General features: G+C 34.9%; 1 long non-coding RNA gene across 1 annotated transcript in view; it reads left to right on the forward strand.

Annotated features, from left to right (window-relative positions):
* Nucleotides 1–25,284, forward strand: part of LOC115843966 (uncharacterized) — an 890,247-nt gene that overhangs the window by 564,435 nt on the left and 300,528 nt on the right. Inside the window, exon 6 of the long non-coding RNA XR_009560713.1 lies at nt 8,874–9,022. This is a non-coding gene — a long non-coding RNA (uncharacterized lncRNA). The remainder of the gene's footprint in view (nt 1–8,873; nt 9,023–25,284) is intronic.

Raw genomic sequence — 25,284 nt, forward strand, 5'->3', positions numbered from 1 at the left:
TGAAATGCTCTGTATATCTGAGTTCCATTTGTTCTGTAGCTGTATTCATGTCCTCTGTTTCCTTATTAATTTTCTGGCTGCATGATCTATCCAATGTTGAAAGTGGTGTGAAGCCCCCAAATATGATTTTATGCTATTTCTCCCTTCAGTTCTGTTAATATTTACTTTAAATATTTAGGTTCTCCAAAACTGAGTGCATATATATTTATAATTGTTATATCCTCTTGATGAATTGATTTTTTTGTCACTATATAGTGACTTTCTTTGTCTCTTATGAATGATTTTGTCTGAAAGTCTATTTTATCTGATATAACTATAGCCACTCCTACTCTCTTTTGGTTAACATTTACAGGGAATATCTTTTTCCATCCTTCATTTTCAACTTATCTGTTTCCTTAAAGCTAAAGTGTGTTTCTTTTAGGTAGCATATAGTTGGGTGTTGTGGGTTTACATATATATATATCTCCCGGTACTCTATGTCTCTTGATTGGAGAACTTGGTCCATTTACATTTCAAGTAATTATTGATAATTTAGGACTTACTTTTGCTGTTTTGTTCATTGTTTCTGACTGTTTCTTTAGTTCCTTTTTCCTTTTCTTTCTTGCTATCTTCCTTTGTGATATATTTTTTGTAGTGATATGCTTTAATTCCTATCTCTTTAACTTTTGTGTATCTACTATAGATTTTTGCTTTGTGCTTAACATGAGACTTACAGAAAACATGTTACAGGTATAACAATTTATTTTAATCAGATAACAATTTAGCTTTAATTGTATATGTAAACTCTACACTTTTGCTTCTTCTCCCCCCACATTTTATGTTATTGATTTCACACTTTACATCTTTTAATATTGTGCACCTATTAACAAATTATTGTAGCTCTTGTTATTTTAATATTACTGTTTTTTAACTTTTATTTAGAAATAAAAGTGATGTATACAGCATCATCATAGTATTAGCATATTATGAATTTAACTATATACTTACCTTTACCAGTGAGTTTTATACTTACATGTTTTTATGTCATTACTTAGTGTCCTTTCATTTCAATGTGAAGAACTCCCTTTAGTATTTTTTGTAAGGTAGGTCTAGTGGTGATGAACTCCCATAACTTTTGTTTGTCTGGGAATGTTCTTATTTCTCCTTCATTTCTGAAGGACACTCTTGCTAAGTATAGTGTTCTTAAGTGGCATTTTAGAAATTTCAGCAGTGTGAATATATCTTCCCACTCCCTCCTGGCCTGCAAAATTTCTGTAGAGAAAACCACCAATATCCTTATGGAGGTTCTTTTCTATATGATGAGTTATTTTTCTTTGCTGCTTTCAAAATTCTCTCTTTGTCTTTAACTTTTAATATTTTGATTATAATGTATCTTGGAGTAATCTTCTCTGGGTTGATCTTACTTGATGTCCTTTGAACTTCTTGTACCTGGATGTCCATCTCTCTCCCTGGATTTGGAAATTTTTCAGCTATTGTGTCTTTAACTATGCTTTCTGTCTCATTCTCCCTCTCTTCTTTTCTGGAACTCCTGTGATACAAATGTAGTTTCCCTGATGGTGTCCCATACTTTATGTAGGCTTCATTTACTCTTTTTTTTTTTTCCTCTAACTGGCTAACTTCAAATGATCTCTCTTCAAATTTGCTGATTCTTTCTTCTGTATGATAAAATCTGTTGTGGAAGCTCTCTATTGAATTTTTACTTCTGTGATTATATCCTTCAGCTCCAGGATTTCTGGGGGATTTTTTGTTATGGTTTCTATTCTTTCTTAAAATTCTCATTTTGTGCCTGCATTATTTTCCTGATTTTGTTCAGTTGCCTGTGTTCTTTTGCATTTCATTGAGTTTCTTTCAGGTGATTATTTTTAATTTTTTTTATCAGGGAATTCATAGATCTCCATTTCTTCAGGGTCAGTTATTAGAGATTTGTTAGTTTTCTTTGGTGGTATCATAGTTGCCTGATTCTTCATGATCCATGTAGCCTTGCATCAGTGCCTGTGCATTTGAAGAAGCAAACACTTTTTCTAGTTGTTATAGTCTGATTATAGCAGGTAAAGATCTTTTCCTGTATGTTCCCTGGGCTGATAGGATTACCTCCTGAATTACTGTTATGCTTGGTTGGAGCCGGTTACAAGGCTGTTGCTAAGTCTGCAGCAGAGTCCCTGGTTGGCAGGCTTGTTATGAGGGGCTTGATGGACATGGATCTTCTTTGGTCCCTGTGTGGATGGGACAGCATCCAGTACGTTGTTCAGTAGGGTGGCACTGGAACAAGGGTCTACTTTAGGGTCCACATTTGGGCCCTCAGATAGCAGGCCTATTACCAAGTGTGTGGGCAGGTGTGTCACCTGCCAGGCCCTGGGAGAGTTGCTGCCTGGTCATTTGATAGGTCTTTGAGTAAGCAGGACTGGCCCTGGAATGTGTTCCATCCAAAAGGCGATGGAACCACAGGCTGAAACCTAAGCTTGTTTCCATTTCCATAGTGAAGATTGAGGTCTACAAACCTGGCCCTGGAGGCACAGATGGGCATGACTCAATCAGGTCTCTGAGTGAGCTGGGCTGTTCCCAGACTGTGGCTGGCAGGGCTAGAGCCAAGTATTGAACCATTTCATAATCTTCTGATGTGCAGACATGAGTATCTCCCACTGGTTCCCAGGGCCAGGAGTACTTCTCATGGACTGTGGTTGGGAGGGACTGGAGTTGAATATAGGGCTCTTCAGGATCTCCAGGGGTATAGCTGGGAGTATCTTCTTCTGGGTCCCTGTGCCAGCTAGACTGTTTATGGACTGAGGCTGCATCCAGCTTGAGCCCAGATACAGGGCCCTTTCAGAATCTATAGTCTGACTGAATTTGGTGTTCTTATATCCAGAGTTTCCTGGACTGTGGCTCAGGGGGTCTGGAGATGGTTCATGGGCCACTTCAGGGTCCACAGCTGGTTCTGAAGTCTGTATGCCTCTTAACTGAAGCATGGTTGAATGTGACTCCTCTCAGGTTCCTTGGCATATGGTGCTAGTGATAGACCCAAAGTCAGACAGGGCTGTAGCTGAGTTCTCAAGGATATGGACCTGTTTCAGGGTCTGTAAACAGGACCACAGTCAGTGAGCCAGCCACCTGGGTGCAAGCCTGCCTTCTCAAAATGGTTGTCCTCAGTCTTGGACTGCACTGAGGTTTCACAATCCCTACCTGGGTCCCAAAGCTGTTAACAAAGCACTTTTGTCCTGGATGGATGCCAGATTATTGTTGAAGAGGGGGAAATGAGCTAATGACATCTTATTTTACCACTTTGCTCACATCACACCTTATGTATATAATTTTAAAAGTTTTATGATTCTTTTACTTGAGTTTAACAAAGAGGAACAGAAATAAAACTGAAGGAATTGATTTACTTCAGATAAACATTTCTTCATCACAAGAGAGATTAATACCTAAAACATCTTCTAAAGAAGAAAAATGACTTTGAAAGAATTTAAGTTTGAGGGTTTCTGTTGTTGTTGTTGTTGTTGTTGTTAATTTGATCAGTTTCATTCTTAGGCCATTGCTATTGACTACTTCTAATTTGCTTCGTCCTAACTAGTAATTTGTTATTTAAATGACTATTATTTTTACATTGTTAAGGTTTCACCATTTACATTCTGTTCTGGGTCTAAAATTCCAAGAAGTCTTAGTTGTAACTTTGAAATAGTTTTGATGATCCCTAGATACAGATAGTTTTCTAAGCAAATATATCCCTTTCCCATAGCCACTGCTTCCATAGTGGTCAAAGGATAGGGGAGGGATGAGGAGGAAGAGAGAGATGAAAAAGAATAGACCACATGCCCTCAAACATTTGGACCCCAAAATCAGACTAACTCAGTTGTAGAGAGCTCTAAGCATCTAGAAGGAAAAAGAAGTTGAACCAGGTTGTGATAAATGAAAATATCTAATGTTATAAAAACATTTACCTAAAAGTGGAATCATCTAATAATCAAAAGTGACTGATAGTTTATGAAATTTGACTAAGTTATTCCCCATTACCCAAGAGGAAGTAGGTGCCATGGAGATAAGTTGGTAGTAGTTGCTAAAAACTTCTATATGTTCCTCCATACTTTGGTGAGTTGAAACTTCTAAATCAAATTAGTTATAGGCTTTTATAATTTTTTATTATTTAAAATTTCAAATACATACAAAAGTAGAGAGAGCAGTCTAATGATCTGTCATGAAGCTATCACCCAAGCACTCAAGCAATCTTGAGAAAGAAAAACGGAGCTGGAGGAATCAGGCTCCCCTACTTTAAACTATACTACAAAGCTACAGTAATCAAGACAGTATGGTATTGGAACAAAAACAGAAATATAGATCAATGGTACATGATAGAAAGCTCAGAGATAAACCCACACACATATGGTCACCTAATTTACAACAAAGGAGGCAAGAACATACAATGGAGGAAAGACAGCCTCTTCAAAAAGTGGTGATGGGAAAACTGGACAGCTATATGTAAAAGAATGAAATTAGAACTCTTCCTAACACCATACACAAAAATAAACTCAAAATGGATTAAAGACCTAAATATAAGACTGGACACTGTAAAACTCTTAGAGGAAAACATAGGAAAAACACTCTTTGACATAAACCACAGCAAGATCTTTCTTGATCCACCTCCTAGAGTAATGAAAATAAAACAAATATAAACAAGTGGGACCTAATTAAACTTAAAAGCTTTTGCACAGCAAAGGAAACTATAAACAAGAGGAAAAGACAACCTTCAGAATGGGAGAATATATTTGCAAATGAAACAATGAACAAAGGATTAATCTCCAAAATATACAAACAGCTCATGGAGCTCAATATCAAAAAAACAAACAACCCAATGAAAAAATGGGTGGAAGACCTAAATAAACATTTCACCAAAGAAGACATGCAGATGGCCAAGAGGCATATGAAAAGATGCTCAACACCACTAATTATTAGAGAAATGCAAATCAAAACCACAATGAGGTATCACCTCACACCAGTCAGAATGGCTACTATCAAAATATCTAGAAACAATAAATGCTGGAGAGGCTGTGCTGAAAAGGGAACCCTCCTGCACTATTGGTGGGAATGTAAATTGATACAATCACTATGGAGAACAGTATGGCAGTTCCTTAAAAATCTAAAAATAGAACTATGACCCAGCAATCCCACTACTGGGCATATACCCTGAGAAAACCATAATTCAAAAAGAGTCATGTACCACAATGTTCATTGTAGCACTATTTACAATAGCCAGGACATGGAAGCAACCTAAGTGTCCACTGACAGATGATTGGATAAAGAAGATGTGGCACATATATACAGTGGAATATTACTCCGCCATAAAAAGAAACAAAATTGAGTTATTTGTAGTGAGGTGGATGGACCTAGAGTCCGTCATACAGAGTGAAGTAAGTCAGAAAGAGAAAAACAAATACCATATGCTAACACATATATATGGAATCTAAAAAAAAAAATGGTTCTGAAGAGCCTAGGGACAGGACAGGAATAAAGATGCAGACGTAGAGAATGGACTTGAGGACACGGGGAGGGGGAAGGGTAAGCTGGGATGAAGTGAGAGAGTGACATGGACATATATACACTACCAAATGTAAAAGAGATAGCTAGTGGGAAGCAGCTGCGTAGCACAGGGAGATCAACTTGGTGCCTTGTGATGACCTAGAGGGGTGGGATAGGGAGGGTGGAGGGAGGCTTAAGAGGGAGGAGGTATGGTGATATATGTATGCATATGGCTGATTCACTTTGTAGTACAACAGAAACTAACACAGCATTCTGAAGCAGTTATACTCCATAAATATATATATAAAAAAAAACTTTTCAAATACATACAAAAGTAGAAAGAGCAGTCTAGTGATCTGCCATGAAGCCATCACCCATTGTGAACTAATGTCAATATTTGTCCACTGTTAGTTTGTCTGTTCCCCCATTTTAAATAATATATATTTTCCTTTTTAACTTTTAATTTTGAAATATTTTCAAATTTATAGAAAAGTTGCAAGACTAGTACAAAGAAGGCCTGAATACCCTTCACTCAAATTTTTCAGTTGTTAACATATTATCAAATTTGCTCTATCACTCTTTCTTTAGATACATATTATCTTTTCTAAATTGTTTGATTAAAAATTATTGACATGTGCCCCCTCAACTTCTAAATACTTAAGTGCTTATTTCTTAAAAACAAGGGTATCCACTTACATAACCACAGTAGATTTGGCAAAATCAATAAATTAGTGCTGATATAATCCTAGTGTCAAATCTATAGACTTGATTCAAATTTTGTCATTTTCCCAATAATGACTTATAGCAGAAGGAAAGAAATCTCTGCCTAAGACAAATTCAGTATCACACATCGCACTTAGTTATGTCTCTTTAGTCCTTTTTAATCTAAAACTGTTCTTCAGTCCTGTTGAAGACCTTTTGTCTTAGGTTATAATGACCTTGATATTTTTAAAGAAGGTTGGCTGGTTATTTTGTCCCTCTGTTTAGATTTGGCTGTTGTTTCCTTATGATTATATTCAGTTTAGCATCTTTGGCAGGAACACCACGGAAGTGATACTGTGTCTTTCAAAGCAGCCTATCAGAAGATACCATTAAATGTGGTGTTAACTTTGGTCATTTGGTTAAGATGGTATCAGTTATGTCTCCCAATTCAAAAGTTAATATGTTTTCTTTTGTAATTAATAAGTATATTTTGGAGAGATACTTTGAGATGATTTAATATGCCATTTTTCACCAAATTTGCACCCACTAGATTTAGTATTCATTGATGATTCTTGCTTGAATTATTACTTCCTATGATGACAAATACTAATTTTACAATTCTATGATTCCTTTTATGTTTACTAGTTGCCATTTTACCACAAAGAAGAGCTTTCCCTACTCCTCCATTTATTCATCTGTATATCAGTATGAACTTATGCATTTTTATTTTATTCAATGGATTATTAACCATTATTGTCATTATTTCTTTGATGCTCAAATTGTCCCAGATTTGGCCATTGAGAACCCCTTCAAGCTGCTATCTATATCATTTTGACATGACCTCATCATTACTTTCTGACACCTCAAGATGTTTCAGGATCATTTTGTTCTTTCCATGTACCAGTCATTTCTGGAATCAGTCATTTCTCTAAGAAGTCCTGGTTACTTTTGCTGGAGTTTAATATGCAGAGACCATGATCTGAACACTAGGTGCTCATTACTTCTGGGATGCCATTGTCATTGCTTTAGATCCTTTTAATAGACAAAGCTAGAATATGTTGGTGTGTTTGTGTGTCTATACACTTAGGTACATATGTACATGTTTACATATATATCTATGTATATACATACATGTATGTGTTATATACATGTATATCATATATGTATGTGTGTATATACAGATATGTGGGTATATGTACATACATATATATATATATACACACATACATATCTACCTAAAATCTGGTTATCTTTTTATCTTCATACCTGTCTATCATCTATCTGAAAAACCATGAGCTCATACTGTTAACTACAATTCTGATATAAAACCACAAAATTCTTTCTAACCTCCACTTTTTTCAGATTTGGAACTCCCTTCTCAGGAAATAAGAAATCTCTCTCCCTTTCTCTATATTATGCTATACTCATTGCTGAATCCTAGCATATACACACCCATGAGTATTTCATAATTGCTAGCCCATAGGGAAAAATACACCTTCTGCCGGAAATTCAGTGTTTGTTTAGAGTGGGTTTTTATGGACTGAAACCTGAGGGTGTATAGTCCAAATATTGTGTTAATAAGTTAGTTGGGTTAGTCATTCTCGTCTCTCCCCTTCAGTGTTGAGATGTAATTTATTTACAATACCATTAGGTTCTTTTTTTTTCTGTTTGTACTCCACTTTAGTTTTTACTTTCCCTATCCTGGTTGGTTTTATTTTTGTTTAACATCCACAATATTGATATGATACCAAAACTATAAACAAAGATGTATTGTGAGAGAAGTGTTACTCCAAAACCTCTATCCCATCATCATCACTAGTCCTTTCTACCTAACACCTATGCACTCCCTGAAGGTAGCAAATATCATTTGTTTCTGAATTATCCTTCCTGTGTTTCCTTTTTGCACAACTGAGTAGATGACTATGTATTGTCTTATTTCCCCTTTTCCCTTAAACAAAAGTTAGCATACTATAGATACTCTTTTCACTTTACATAGTTTATTCAACCACTTCCCTATGTATGAACATTTAAATTGCTTCTACTATTTTGCAGCAACTGCATATAACACTGCAATGAATAACCTTGTGCATATATATTTTCCTGTTTTTGGAATTGTATCTTTATGGTAGCGGGACTGCTGTGTCAAAATGTAAATGCATTCATAATGTTTGTTAGATATTACTGAATTCCCCACCATAACTGTTGCATGTGTTTGCATTCCCACCCACAATGAGTGAGAGTGCCGGTTTTCCTACAGCTTCACCAACAGAATGCATTGTCATAATTTTTGCCAATTTGATAGGTGAAATATAGTATCTCAGTGTACTTTCAATTTACGTTTCTAGTATGATGAATGAGTTTGAACATCTTTTCATATGTTTAAGGGATACATATGTCATGATCTATATGATATATATAGTAGTCTATTCATGACTGTTACCCATTTTCTATTACATTTTGGTCTTTTCTCCTCAATTTTTTGGAGTTGTTATAAAGATAGAGATATTAGCCTTTTAACTGTGATATATGTTGGAATACTTCTCCCAGTTTGTGAGTTATTTATATATATATAGATAGATAGATAGATAGGTAGATTGATTTTTTTTTTTTTTTTTTTTTTGCGCTACGCAGGCCTCTCACTGTTGTGGTCTCTCCCGTTGCAGAGCACAGGCTCCGGACGCGCATGCTCAGTGGCCATGGCTCACGGGCCCAAATGCTCCGCGGCATGTGGGATCCTCCCGGACCGGGACACGAAGCTGTGTCCCCTGCATCAGCAGGCGGACTCTCAACCACTGCATCACCAGAGAAGCCTGTGAGTTATATTTTGATTTTGCTTTTGGAAATTTTGTGATGACTTTTAAATTTTTTATATAGTCAATTTTATCAACATTTTATTTCATTAAATCTGGATTTGTGTCATTGGTAGAAAGTTTTTTCCTACACTCAGAATTTTTTCTAGTACTTATATGGTTTCATTTCTTACATTTAGACCTCTGACCTATTTGGGGTTTATTCTCATGTATGGTGTAAAATAGTCTCTCTTTTAACGTTTTCCTAAAATGGCTAACTGGTTGTTCCAGCACCACTAAAAAAACTAAGTCTATCTTTGTGCCAGTGATTTGAGATGCCAGCATTATTATGTACTAAATTTCCATGTGTACTTGGATATATTTCTGGACTTTCTATTCTATTCCACAGGGCTGTTGGTCTATTTATGCACAAGTACTGCACTGTTTTCATGATAGAAGTCCATGGTATGTTTCAATTTGTGGTCCCCCCTAGTCCTCCCTTTTAGGTTTTTCTTTTTCAGTGTATACTCTCTAATTTTGGGTTTTATTTTTCCATATGAATTTTAGTATCAACTTGGCTCCAGGAAAGAAAAAACTTCATGGTATTTTTTATTGGGATTTTTCTTAATTTATAAATTAACATAGAGAGAACTGATGTCTTTATGTTGTAGAGACGTTCTAACCAAGAAAAAGGGTACTTTTTCATTTGCTTGAGTGTACTTTGTCAAACCTTTCAGGAGTGTTTTAAAATTTTCCTCATAGAGGTCTGTACATTTTTTGTTAATTTTATTCCTAAGTATTTCATCTTTTTGTTTCTCTTGTGAATGGGAATTTCTCTACCAATATATTTTCTAGCTGTTATTATTTGTGTTTGTAAAGGCTATTGATTTCTATATGATGATTCTGTATCTTGCTACTTTACTGGATTATTTTATGGGTTTGAGTTAGTTTTAATGTTGAATCTCTAGGTTTTTCCAGATATGTTATCCTATCGTCTGCAAATACAGGTAGTTTTCCTTCTTTTTTTTTTTAATTGAGATGTAATTGACATATATTATAATAGTTTCAGGTGTACAACAAAATCATTTGATATTTGTATATATTGCAAAATGATCACAATACATCTAGGTAGCATCCATCACCACACGTAGTTACAAATTCTTTTCTTGTAATGAGAACTTTTAAGATTTGCTCTTTTAGCAACTTTCAAATATGCAATACAGTATTATTAATGACAGTTGCCTATCCATTACATCCCCATGACTTATTTATTTTATACCTGGAAGTTTGTACCTTTTGACCCCCTTGAGAAGTTTTTCTTTTTATATTTCAGTTATTATTACTTCTAATTATTTTCTCTTTTCTTGTTGCATTGAGTGATACCTCTGTATAATGCTGAATAATAGAGTAAGTAGTGGGTACCTTTGTGTTATTCTTGATTATAGTCGAAATGGTTGTAGTGTTTCCATATTAAATAAGATGCTAGCTTTATGGGTAAAAAAGCACAGGTGAAAGCAAAGAGACTAGTGATAAAGCTATGACAATAGACCAGGTGGAGGTCACCTAGTCAGGGTAATGGATTTGAGATATATTTTTAGGTAGCAGCAACTCTGCTTGAAAGTGCATGTGTCATAGGAGAGAAAAGGAAAACATTAACTTGAATACATTTTATTCAAGCAACTGGGTGTATGCATATATTATCTCCTCATCTACATTGAAGGATCTTTGACAGTAAGCAGTTATGGTATAGTGGTTAAAATTTCGTGTTTTGCAAATTTATGGTTACTAGGCAGTAAGGGAAGGAGAGATAAGTTAGGAGATTGGGATTGACATGTACACACTGCTTTATATAAAACAGATAACTAATAAGGACCTACTGTATAGCACAGGGAACTCTACTCAGTACTCTGTAATGACTATATGGGAAAATAATCTAAAAAAGAGGGGAGATATATATATACGTATAGCTGATTCACTTTGCTGTACAGAAGAAACTAACACAACATTGTAAATCAACTATATGCCAATAAAAATTATAAAAAGAAAAAAAATTCATGTTTTGGAATCCAATTTCCTGGATTTAAAATCAGGCTTCAACATTTACTATATGGCCTTGAACAAGTTACTTAATCATTCTAAGTCTTGGTTTTCTTTCACATATATATAAAAGGTGATAATAATACTACCTAGCTCATAAGGTGTTTATGGGGATTAAATGACAAAAAAACATAAATAATAACAACAAGAATAACCCTTAGCAAACTGTTTGTACGTGTAAGGGCTTAATAACTATTAAGTGATGACAATGATGATAATGATAGTAGTGTATCATAAATACCACCTGGTGTCTATCAAGTTTTCCATAAATACCATTCAGTCAATGATTTGGCTTAAAAATGCCTCTTGATATAAGACATCCATTTTAGGTAATTTTCTTACATTACAAGTTCTGGTATTTGTAGTGAGTATTCTGCTTTATGTTAGTTTAATGTTTAGTTTTTAGAGTAATGGAATTTTTAAGACACAGTAAATGTATCCTAAAATATCTCAGACTACTTCTCTGGTGAGACCAGATATTTGATAAATATACATGGTAAAAGGTATTGGTAAAACATAACAGGTTAATCAATTCAAGACCTGTATTTGTGCCAGTGAACAGCATTTTGCCTGAAGCAGATAGAACTTGTTATAAAAAAATGGCAAAATTTTCTCTGGCACCAAATCAACAAAGTGACTGCCTTTTAATGTATTCTCATTTAGGTGGTTGGCTGGGTGGTAAGAGTCAAAATGATCATTACATACTTTTTGTGAACTTGAATAACAATTACATTTCTGAGCAATTGTTTACATTTTGTCATTTACTTGGTTAAATTCCCATTAAGCAAAGGAAAATTTACTGTATATTATTCAGGATGCTCTTGTTGGGAATACTCTTAATTAAGAAATACCATAGAAATCTCCTTACTGTCTAGAAATAGCTCATTATCAAAAAAGAAAAAAAATGTAAGTCGATTATACTCATTAAATTTTGAATCTGAATATAATTCTTCTAGCAAGTTATTCTCTTAAAGGGTAGTGCTACTGAGGCCCTGATAGCTCTAGAAAATAAATCCATTCACAGTTATATTTAATGCTGAATTTTAAAAATATTTGCACATTCTTATGTATAGAGATGAAAAGGAAGGATGCAAAATTCATTTTAAAATCTACATATCTTTATAAATTGTCTAACTGATATAGCTACATAAAAGTGTGATTATTTATTCCCTTTGAGTTGATAGTCATTAAATCTAGTGTCAAGAGCAAAAGAATGAGGGTCATATCCTGCTGTGGTTTTGACTATGATGCTTCTGATTGAAGTCAGTGGGTGTTTGGTGTTTGAAATGATGACAGTCTATAAACTATGATAATTTGTTTCAACTGGAACCTTCAACTTTGTCTTCTGAAATATACAGCAAGAGTGACATCTGAGGAAAATTTTCAATGAAAAACTACGTCTTTCAAATATATTTTACCTTGTAAATGCTTGTAACAAGATTATTACTCAATCATTTTTCCTTTGGTCAGAAGTACATTAGTAGTGGACATTGTTATTCTTTTGCTTCTCATATCATGTTGTGCATAGATACTCCCTTTCATTCTGCTTGTAATATAAGCAGTCTTGTATTTGTCATTGAAAGTATTATGTATCAGAGTTTAGAGTGGTTATCTCTAGCAAACAGAAAGCTATTTCCCTAGCTACGATTATGCTTAGTGGTTCATAAATGTCTGCATAATAATGCTCTTGTTTACTTAGCCTCCTTGTTTATTTTCATCCCTACTAGTTATTCTTTAATGCCCCTTGTATAATGCAAATTAGTCATCTATATCCCTAAACCAGAGTGTTGAATTTACATTAGATTATTTTGCTGCCTATATGCTAATCACTTTTCAGATACTTTGAAATAAACCAGCCCAGTTTTAAAATGAATTCTAACATTGCAATTAAAAAGAAGGATGTAGATGCATATTATTATATCCACATCATTGTGATCATAGAAAATACATCTATTGTTAAAATTAAGTAAAAAAAGCAACAAATAGTATTTAAAAAGAAATAGAAAAGGCAGTAATTTTACAAAGCACTCTTATAAAAGCTATCTTTCACGTTATTTTTAAAACAAATATAGGAAATATAATAATTACCTTGCAGTCAAAACCTTGTGGGTTTTTTTGACATTGCTATTGCAGAAAGGATCCAGGGAACAATTGTCTTGAGAAACAAAAATTAGAGTTTTGACTTTGATTTCTCAGTTAGAGGGAGGAGAATTTCTGATTCTTGAGACAGATCATTACAATAGCAGATAGATCCTAGTACAGACCTAGGAGGTTATAATCATAGATCAAAGAGCTGAATATGGATGCAATCAAAAGAAAGATTTATATGAAACTAGCATCCCACGTGAGGTTGATTTTGATATCAGATAGCTCAAGAATATAGTTGAACACATTACTATGAAATACAGACAGCCAATTTGAATCAGTAAAGCAAGATTCAGAATCCAGATTTCTGGCACAAAACTCCTCCCCCCATGAAATCTTTCTGCTCTCAGTAAAGCAGTTCCCATTTCCAATTTATACCTATCAGAAATTTACAACCTTCTGTCCAGAATCCTTGGTACACGGCATGTAATCTAAGCAAGCTTAAGCAGGGGGAAATGCTGTGACAGAAGAATTTTTTTTTTTTGTCTGGAAAATATGCTATGCATTGTGAACCCTGGAATTGCAGTAGCCGTTTCACCACTATGAAGTAAGCCAGCCTGAGGACAAAGCACACTTTATTTATTTATTTATTGTTTTAATATGTGTAATATTATGCAAATCATGGATGGTTCAAGACAAATTGTACTATTAAAGGCAATGGTTATTCCTATTATAAAATAACAACCATAATAATATAACAGATAATTTATTTGAATATTTACTATAGAAGGCCTAGTAACACCTGCTTCTATGTTTTTAGCATGGGTTATTTAATTTAATCCTTACCCTAATTCTATGAAGCATGTCCACGCTTTGTTTTTTTTTTAACATCTTTATTGGAGTATAATTGCTTTACAAAGGTGTGTTAGTTTCTGCTTTATAACAAAGTGAATCAGCTATACATATACATATATCCCCATATCTCCTCCCTCTTGCGTCTCCCTTCCACCCTCCCTATCCCATCCCTCTAGGTGGTCACAAAGCACTGAGCTGATCTCCCTGTGCTATGCGGCTGCTTCCCACAAGCTATCAATTTTACATTTGGTAGTGCATATATGTCCATGCCACTCTCTCACTTCATCCCAGCTTATCCTTTGCCGTCCACGTGTCTCAAGCCCATTCTCTACGTCTGCATCTTTATTCCTGTCCTGTCCCTAGGCTCTTCAGAACCATTTTTTTTTTAATTCCATATATATGCGTTAACATACGATATTTGTTTTTCTCCTTCTGACTTACTTCACTCTGTATGACAGTCTCTAGATCCATCCACATCTCTACAAATGACCCAATTTCATTTCTTTTTAAGGCTGAGTAATATTCCATTTTATATATATGTGCCACATCTTCTTTATCCATTTGTCTGTCGATGGACACATAGGTTGCTTCCATGTCCTGGCGATTATAAATAGTGCTGCAATGAACACTATGGTACTTGTTTCTTTTTGTATTATGGTTTTCTCAGGGTATATGCCCAGTAGTGGGATTGCTGGGTCGTATGGTAATTCTATTTTTAGTATTTTAAGGAACCTCCATAGTGTTCTCCATAGTGGCTGTATCAATTTACATTGCCACCAACAGTGCAAGAGGGTTCCCTTTCCTCCACACCCTCTCCAGCATTTACTGTTTGTAGATTTTTGGACGATGGCCATTCTGAGTGGTGTGAGGTGATACCTCATTGTAGTTTTGATTTGCATTTCTCTAATGATTTAATGATGTTGAGCATTCTTTCATGTGTTTGTTGGCAATCTTTGTATTTTCTTTGGAGAAATGTCTATTTAGGTCTTCTGCCCATTTTTGGATTGGGTTTGTTTGTTCTTTTGATATTGAGCTACATGAGCTACTTGTAAATTCTGAAAATTAAGCCTTTGTCAGTTCCTTCATTTGCAAATATTTTCTCCCATTATGAGGATTGTCTTTTCCTCTTGTTTATGGTTTCCTTTGCTGTGCAAAAGCTTTTAATTTTCATTAGGTCCATTTGTTTATTTGTGTTTTTATTTCCATTTCTCTAGGAGGTGGGTCAAAAAGGATCTTGCTGTGATTTATGTGTTAGAGTGTTCTGCCTGTGTTTTCCTCTAAGAGTTTTATAGTGTCTGGCCTTCCATTTAGGTCTTTAATCCATTTTGAGTTTATTTTTGTGTATGGGGTTAGGGAGTGTTCTAATTTCATTCTTTTACATGTAGCTGTCCAGTTTTCCCAGCACCACTTATTGAAGAGGCTGTCTTTTCTCCAATGTATATTCTTGTCTCCTTTATCAAATATAAGGTGACCATATGTGTGTGGGTTTATCTCTGGGCTTTCTATCCTGTTCAATTGATCTATTTTTCTGTTTTTGTGCCAGTACCATACTGCCTTGATTACTATAGCTTTGTAGTATAGTATGAAGACTGGAAGCCTGATTCCTCAAGCTCCATCTTTCTTTCTCAAGATTGCTTTGGCTCTCCAGGGTCGTTTGTGTTTCCATACAAATTGTGAAATTTTTTGTTCTAGTTCTATGAAAAATGCCAGTGATAGTTTGATAGGGATTGCATTGAATCTGTAGATAGCTTTGGGTACTACAGTCATTTTCACAGTGTTGATTCTTTCAATCCAAGAACATGGTATATCTCTCCATCTGTTTGTAACATATGTAATTCTTTCATCAGCATCTTATAGTTTTCTGCATACATGTCTTTTGACTCCCTGGGTTGGTTTATTCCTAGGTAGTTTAATCGTTTTGTGCAGTGGTAAATAGGAGTGTTTCCTTAATTTCTCTTTCAGATTTTTCATCATTAGTGTATAGGAATGCAAGAGATTTCTGTGCATTAATTTTGTATCCTGCAACTTTACCAAATTCATTGATTAGCTGTAGTAGTTTTAGGTGGCATCTTTAGGATTCTCTATATATAGTATCATGTCATCTGCACACAGTGACAGCTTTACTTCTTCTTTTGCAATTTGTATTTGGTTTATTTCTTTTTCTTCTCTGATTGCTGTGGCTATGACTTCCAAAACTATGCTGAATAATAGTGGTGAGAGAGACAACCTTGTCTTGTTCCTGATCTTAGAGGAAATGGTTTCAATTTTTGACCATTGAGAACGATGTTGGCTGTGGGTTTGTCATACATGGCCTCTATTAAGTTGAGGTAGGTTACCTCTATGCATACTTTCTGGAGAGTTTTTATCATAAGTCGGTGTTGAATTTTGTCAAAAGCTTTCTCTGCATCTATTGAGATGATCATATGGTTTTTATTCTTCAATTTGTTAATATGGTGTATCACATTGATTTACTTGCATATATTGAAGAATCCTGGCATTCCTGGGATAAACCCCACTTGATTATGGTGTATGATCCTTTTAATGTGCTGTTGGATTCTGTTTGCTAGTATTTTGTTGAGGATTTTTGCATCTATATTCATCAGTGATATTGGCTTGTAGTTTTCTTTTTTTTGTGACTTCTTTGATTGGGTTTTGTATCAGGGTGATGGTGGCCTCATAGAATGAGTTTGGGGGAGTTCCTCCCTCTGCTATACTTTGGAAGAGTTTGAGAAGGATAGGTGTTAGCTCTTCTCTAAATGTTTAATGGAATTCATCTGTGAGGCCATCTGGTCCTGGGCCTTTGTTTGTGGGAAGATTTTTAATCACAGTTTCAATTTCAGTGCTTGTGATTGGTCTGTTTATATTTTCTGTTTCTTCCTTGTTTAGTCTCAGAAGGTTGTTCTTATCAAAGAATTTGTCCATTTCTTTCAGGTTGTCCATTTCATTGGCCTATACTTGCTTGTAGTAATCTCTCATGATCCTTTGTATTTCTGCAGTGTCAGTTGCTATTTCTCTTTTCATTTCTAATTCTATGGATTTGAGTCTTCTTCCTTTTTTCTTGATGAGACTGGCTAATGGTTTATCAATTTTGTTTATCTTCTCAAAGAAGCTGGTTTTAGTTTTATTGATCTTTGCTATTGTTTTCTTCATTTCTTTTTCATTTATTTCTGATCTGATCTTTATGATTACTTTCCTTATGCTAACTTTGGGGGTTGTTTTTTTGTTCTTCTTTCTCTAATTGCTTTCGGTGTAAGGTTAGGTTGTTTATTTGAGATGTTTCTTGTTTCTTGAGGTTGGATTGTATTGCTCTAAATTTCCCTCTTATAACTGCTTTTGCTTTATTCCATAGGTTTTGGGTCATTGTGTTTTCATTGTCTTTTGTTTTTAGGTATTTTTTGATATCCTCTTTGATTTCTTCTTGATCTCTTGGTTATTTAGTAGTGTATTGTTTAGTCTCCATGTGTTTGTATTTTTTACATTTTTTTTTCCTGTAATTGATACATAGTCTCATAGCGTTGTGGTCAGAAAACATACTTGATACGTTTTCAGTTTTCTTAAATTTACCAAGCCTTGATTTGTGACCCAAATGTGGTCTATCCTGGAGAATGTCCCATAGCACTTGATGAGAAGGTGTATTCTCTTCTTTTTGGATGGAATATCCTATAAATATCAATTAAGTCCATCTTTTTTAATGTATCATTTAAAGCTTGTGTTTCCTTATTTATTTTCATTTTGGATGATCTGTCCATTGGTGAAAGTGGGGTGTTAAAGTCCCCTACTATGATTGTGTTACTGTCAATTTCCCCTTTTATGGCTTTTAGCATTTGCCTTATGTTTTGTGGTGCTCCTATGTTGGGTACATAAATATTTACAATTGTTATACTTCTTCTTGGATTGATCCCTTTATCATTATGTAGTGTCCTTCTTTTTTCTCCTGTAGTAGTCTTTATTTTAAAGTCTATTTTGTCTAATATGAGAATTGCTATTCCAGCTTTCTTTTGATTTCCATTTGCATGGAATATCTTTTTCCATCTCCTCACTCAGTCTGTATGTGTCCCTAGGTCTGAAGTGGGTCTCTTGTAGATAGCATATATACGGGTCTTGTTTTTGTATCCATTCAGCCAGTCTATGTCTTTTGGTTGGAGCATTTAATCCATTTACATTTAAGGTAATTAACAGTATGTATTTTTCTATTACCATTTTCTTAATTGTTTTGGCTTTGTTATTGTAGGTTTTTTCCTTCTCTTGTGTTTCCTGCCTAGAGAAGTTCCTTTAGCATTTGTTTTAAAGCTGATTTGGTGGTGCTAAATTATCTTAGCTCTTTCTTGTTTGTAAAGGTTTTAATTTCTCCGTCGAATCTGAATGAGATCCTTGCTGAGTAGAGTAATGTTTGTTGTAGGGTTTTCCCTTTCATCACTTTAAATATGTCCTGCCACTCCCTTCTGGCTTGCAGAGTTTCTGCTTAAAGATCAGCTGTTAACCTTATAGGGATTCCCTTGTATGTTATTTGTTGTTTTTCCCTTGCTGCTTTTATTATTTTTTCTTTGTATTTAATTTTTATAGTTTGATTAATATGTGTCTTGGCATGTTTCTCCTTGGATTTATCCTGTTTGGGACTCTCTACACTTCCTGGACTTGATTGTCTATTTCCTTTCCCATATTAGGGAAGTTTTCAAGTATATTCTCTTCAAGTATTTTCTCAGTCCCTTTCTTTTTCTCTTCTTTGGGACACCTATTATTCAAATGTTGGTGCATTTAATGTTTTCCCAGAGGTCTCTGAGACTGTCCTCAATTCTTTTCATTCTTTTTTCTTTATTCTGCTCTGTGGTAGTTATTTCAACTATTTTATCTTCCACATCACTTATCTGTTCTTCTGCCTCAGTTATTCTGCTATTGATTCCTTCTAGAGAATTTTAAATTTCATTTATTGTGTTGTTCATCATTGTTTGCTCGTTATTTCTTCTAGGTCCTTGTTAAACATTTCTTGTATTTTCTCCATTCTCTTTCCAAGATTTTGGATCATCTTTACTGTCATTACTCTGAATTCTTTTTCAAGTAGAATGCCTATTTCTTCTTCACTTGTTTGGTCTGGTGGGTTTTTACCTTGTTCCTTCATCTGCTGCTTGTTTCTCTGTCTTCTCATTTTGCTTAACTTACTGCGTTTGGGAATTCTTTTTCACGGGCTGCAGGTTCGTATTTCCCATTGTTTTTGGTGTCTTCTCCCAGTGGCTAAGGTTTGTTCAGTAGGTTATATATGCTTCCTGGTGGAGGGGACTGGTTCCTGTGTTCTGGTGGATGAGGGTGGATCTTGTCTTTCTGGTTGGCAGGACCACATCCGGTGGTGTGTTTTGGGGTGCCTGTGACCTTATTATGATTTTAGGCAGCCTCTCTGCTAATGGGTGAGGTTGTGTACCTGTCTGCTAGTTGTTTGGCATAGGTTGTCCAGCACTGTAGCTTGCTGGTCATTGAGTGGAGCTGGGTCTTAGCCTTGAGATGGAGATCTCTGAGAGAGCTTTCACTGTTTGATATTACACGGAGCCAGGAGGTCTCTGGTGGAACAGTGTTATCAACTCGGCTCTCTCAAGTCAGAGGCACAGGCCTGACATCTGGCTAGAGCACCAAGACCCTGTCAGCCACATGGCTCAAAAGAAAATTGAGAAAAAAAGAAAGAAAGAAAGAAAAATAAAATAAAGTTATTAAAATAAAAAATAAAATAAATTATTTTAAAAAATTAAAACATAATGAAAAAATAGAAAAGAAAGAGAAAGAAGAGAGCAACAAAACCAAAAAACAAATCCACCAATGATAACAAGCGCTAAAAACTATACTAAGAAAAAGAAAAATAAAGAGAGACGGAATCCTAGGACAAATGGTAAAAGCAAAGCTGTACAGACATAATCACACGAAGAAGCATACACATGCATACTCACAAAAAGAGAAAAAGCAAAAAAAAAAAATCTTTTGGCAAGTCTGAGGTCTTCTGCCAGTGTTCAGTAGGTGTTCCATATGAGTTTTCCACATGTAGATGTACTCCTGATGTATTTGTGGGGAGGAAGGTGATTTCCATGTCTTACTCCTCAGCCATCTTGAAAGTCTCTCCCAAAGCAGACTTTAAAAGGGCAGAGCTGCGAGTTTTGCTGATCACATCACACCTGAAGCCTATCCTACCTTTGAGCTTTCAATTTCATGAGCCAATAAATCCCCTTGTTTGTTTAGTTTGAATTATCTTTTGTGTTGCTTACAGCATAGAGTCCTACCAGATTTAGAAGGTAGAAACCTCGTGAAGTTGGTGAATGATGACTTTCTTAATGGTTTGATATGGGAACAACTGAACCTAAAATAAGTCCAATTTTAAGAAAAACCATATCATCATTTCATAAAGAAGCACTCTGGGTTCATTTGCACATCATCAGAGCAACAATACCTTTACCACAAATGATTGGAGGTATAAATTAGAAGGAAAAGCAGGAATAGATGTCTAGAAATGCTTTTGAAACATGAAATGAGATTTTAAAGTGAGAATCCCTAACCCCCCTCCCCCAATAGAAAGTATCACCCATTTTATGACCCTCTACTACAGTTGTCACAGCTACTGCTACATCCTCTTGCTAAATTTTAGTCCTTTCACTTCTGTCTTTTATGAGATCAAACAGCAACAATCATTACAAACTGTTTTAAGAAATAACGTATGCAGAAATGGCATGTAAGCAGCTGCATATATGCGTCTGGAGCAAGGGTTTTCAAACTCGTAAGAATCACCTGTGGAGCTTTTAAAATTCCATATCTCCTGCCCAGGCAAATGTGATGCAAGTAGTCATTTTATAGTTATAAAAACTGACTTAAGGAAAGTCAGCTAGTATTTCCTATATATTTTCACGGATCTAGATTCCCCAAACCGGAAAATTTTCACTCTAAGAATATAGTATTTACAATAAAGTAATGATATTAAATTGACACTTATATTTTCATTTAAGTCATTTGTGCAGCTGATTATATTGTCTTGATTCCATCAGCATATCTTATACTACTATAAATTGACGTTTTAAAGCAGTATCATATATTAAAAGGGGCAGAATTTTGTTTTAAGATAGATCTAGATTCTAAACCTGATTACTTAAACTGTAATTTAACTAGATTTCACCTCAATTTTTTCATTTCTAAACTGTAAATCATTAGGCTTCTTCAAAGGATTTTGGGGAAAAATAAGTAAGATAATGAAGGTATACACCTACCATAGAATTTTGTATAAAGTAGAAGCTAGTAAATTGTAGTTATTGTTACTTTCATTCCTTGGCTATTTAATTCTTTTACATATAATTTAAAAAAATTGTTTGCTTTAGAATGGTGGTGGGAAATTACCAATTTGGAGAGACTTGGTATAGTAATGACAGACCCATCAGTTTAGTTCTTTGAGCCCTAGCTACGTTGTTGGTGAAAGGAAACTGAAGGCTCAGTGCCTTAAACCTCCCAAGAGTAGCCTAGTGATCTTTAAAAATCTGTTGCCTGCTAGGATTTATATTTGTCCTGAAACAGAAATTATGTGAAAAAGAAAATAAGGGAAAAGGTCATAGTTGTGCATTATGTGTGTGTTGTTGACAAGGCACAACATTACTCACGTTTAATGAAGTAATAAGACTGTGACTAAGGCAATGATCAATTAAATAACAGTGTAAGCATCCATACAATAAGGGTCTAAAGATTCCAGGTAAAGTTATACAGTTAGATTTATTCGAATCTATTGTGTAGTATATTATAACTATCATTCGCTATAAAATTGTACCCTAGAGAACCTTAATTACAAAATAAATGATTAAATAGAAGTGTGGTACTAGACAAAAGAAATATTATGCTGCAATAATTTTCACCTCCTACCTGATAATTTGGAAACGAATGAGAACTAAACAGTATTATGCTCAGTGCAGTGTTATTTTCAACTTTTTAAAAATGCTATTACTATTTGTCCAGCATCTCTTAAGCATCCTGAAGGTTTATGAATTTTCTTAACATAGGAAAAGAAAGAATGTGGGACTCAAGAATACTATGTACAGGATCATAACATTAATTCAAAACTAGTGGAAGGAAAGGAGAAACTCATATATTACTGACCGTGGTTGTTTGTGCCTGGTCATTATATGACTGTTGAAAATCCATAGCGGATAAAATAGATTTTCTCGGGACCTAAGTTTTATACTTATAAGGTCTTTATGGAACCAGAAAATTTTGACATAGTTTAGTTAACTATTTCCATAAAAGATACGTTTTAATCTCTGCTTTGATACTTTCATCATTCACTTTTCATTAGGTTGCTGTCATTAATAATGTCAAATACTGCCTATTATTTTGTGCTTTCTTATTGATGAGCCCTTAACCATAATCTGTTAAGGCATTAAGTTCACTTAATGTTTGTTTTCAGCATCTATTTATAAAATATATTTTGTCTCCTGCAAATTTTTCTTTGGTTCAAAAGTAGGGAACTTAAAATTGGTATTCAATCTGGAAAGAAGGAAATCATACTAGTTATATCAAGTAGAAAGAGATTTAGCACAAGGAATTAGGTGCTTGCAAAATCGTCAGAAAGGTGGTGGACTGAATGTCAGGGGTGATGTCACTAGTGTTCAGGCTCACTGCCACAGGGAATCAGAGAGTTACTACCATGCAGAATTAGGAAACTAAAGGAATCCTTTGAATACCTTACAGCTCCTCTTCAATCTTGAGAAGGGTGAGTGGGAGGAGAACACAGAAATAACTTCAAACAACTCAAATCTGGGAAGCCCAAACATCTGCCTGTCACTATTGTCAGTGGAATAAAATGGCTTTTTCTTCTATTCTTCCAAATCTCACATGAAAGCATCTCATTTATAAAAGATAAAATAGATATAGAAAAAAGTGAAGGGTTGGTAATCTGGAAAATGTTGCAATGTTTCAAACTCTTGCAATGGAGGGGATAGCATAGAAGATAACGGAAAGGTTGCCACAAGTCAGCATGCAATATTCATCACAGTCCTCTCCTTTGGCAAATAGCATCCATATACACGCTTCTGTTTAAATTCTTAAGCACCAACAATAGCAAACATCTATTTCACCTAAGCGATTGAAGCTATTCCTCATACAAACAAAGGGAGACCCAAAGTCCTACCAGTCACGCACCCTTCTCTGCAGGGTGTTAATTCCTCTTCTAGAGAAGCCACATGACACTTTTGATATCCTGTAGCTTAAAGACTAAACTATAAGGTTAATAGCCACTAATACTTCTTCATTTAATAGGGGAAGGAGAGAGACAAAATAAAAGACTGATGTTTGCCAATTACACAAATATATTTACAAAGAAAGCAAGGATGAGCATATGTCTACCACACCCCTCATTTCTTCAGTAGTTCGAATTAAGAACTTTAGTTCTCATTTCCCGTTCATTTGTAGTCAGCAAAATCTTTTGCTGGCCATGGTTACTTGGTGGTACTATAAGCCAAGACTTCATTCCTGAAGAGTCTCAGCACTTAGTGGTGCTGCTGGTACTGGATTTTTGGGCATCTTCCATTATTAACTTCCACTGGGCATGGAAGTACTAAGAGACAGTCTATAAAATCCTCTGGTTTCCAGACATCTGTTTTGAGAAGCAGCAACTCTATTTCCCATTGATAATCAGGATCAATCACCCCAGTTATCACAATATTTCAAAATGGTGATGCTAATTTTCAACAATAATTATCATAGTACTTGTATTTTCTTTTTTTTTTTTCCATGCTGAGTTTACATGATGCCAATATATCCATATTGGATGTTGAAGTTTTCTGTTCTGATACTGGTGTAAGTTATTTTATAGATTGACTTTATTTAAAAATAGCTTTGTTGAAATTTTCTACTTGAACAGATGGGTTAGCAAATTTCAAACCGTCTGAGATAGATGTGTAGTTTTACCTGGGCTAACAAGGAAAAACATTACTTGCTTTTATGGCGTACTTTTTTTCTGTTCTCTCTCTCACACACACAAAGGTCTTGCGAGATAAGAAAGTACTATAGAAAGTATTATTAACTCCTTGGGTTGAATTCCACATTATAGAGAAGACATTTTGTAGATACACCAACATAAAGTAGTCTGAAAGAATATAATTTAGTTTTTCAAAATGTGTTTTTGACATGTTATGGCATACGAGATGAAAAGTTGTTCAGAATAAGAATTTTTTAAAAATCTGATTTGGGTATTATTGGGATCACCAGTCCTTTGAGAGGAGTTTAGGACTTGAATAATTGGGCATTAGCAACAAGCCTGCTGTTTCTGAATAGTCTCTTTTTTCTCTAAACTATTTACTTATCAACCCCTTATCTACACAAAAATGTTAAAAGCTAAAACTTTCATCAAGAAGTTTTGAAATACAAAATATGCTTAGCACACACATTGAAAATTGACATGAAGGATGAGTAGAAGTCACCAGGTGAATAGATATATAGGGCTGCGAACTCAGGAGAATATTCATGGGAAAGCTATGAACACTAGAAGAATTGAAGGAAACTAAGTATATGTGGAGAGCAAGGAGAAGTTAGGAAGAAGAGAAGTTGTAAGATGTTGGGGAGGTAAATCAGACCAGGTCCTTAAGGATCTTGTAAAACAAAAAACAACAAACAGTAAAGAGTTTGTACTGTGTCAGGAGAGCATGGAGAATGTATGGGAGGGAGGTAAGTCTGGAGGAAGGGAGATCAGATAGGTGGTTGTTACAGGAGTCCAGACAGGAGTTGAGAGTGGCATGGACTGGGATATTGGGAGTGGAAATTCAGAAAAATAGACAGATTTAAGAGTTCACTAGAAGAAAAAATAAATAATACTTAGGACTAAGTAAATGATTGAGTGGATTGACTGGTCAAGACATTCCCTTGGACAATGGTAGATGGAATACTATAAGCACAAAAAGAATATTTAACTTTGTTCTTTGGCCCATAAGGGTAATTACAACAAGAAAACCAAGGATATATACCATACAAGAAAAGGATATCTACCCTGGAAGAAAACAAAGAAACAAACTGTACAAGAAAACAAGGGATGTCTACCATATTTTCTTTTTTAAAAAATTGAAGTATAGTTGATTTACAATGTTGTGTTGGTTTCAGGTGTACAGCAATGTGATTCAGATATATATATTCTTTTTCAGATTATTTTCCTGCATAGATTACAAGATAGTGAATATAATTCCCTGTGCTGTATAGTAGGTCGTTGTTGCTTATCTGTTTGTGTCTAGTAGTTTATATCTGTTAATCA

The sequence above is a fragment of the Globicephala melas genome, chromosome X, assembly GCF_963455315.2.
Source record: "Globicephala melas chromosome X, mGloMel1.2, whole genome shotgun sequence".
Taxonomy (NCBI): domain Eukaryota; kingdom Metazoa; phylum Chordata; class Mammalia; order Artiodactyla; family Delphinidae; genus Globicephala; species Globicephala melas.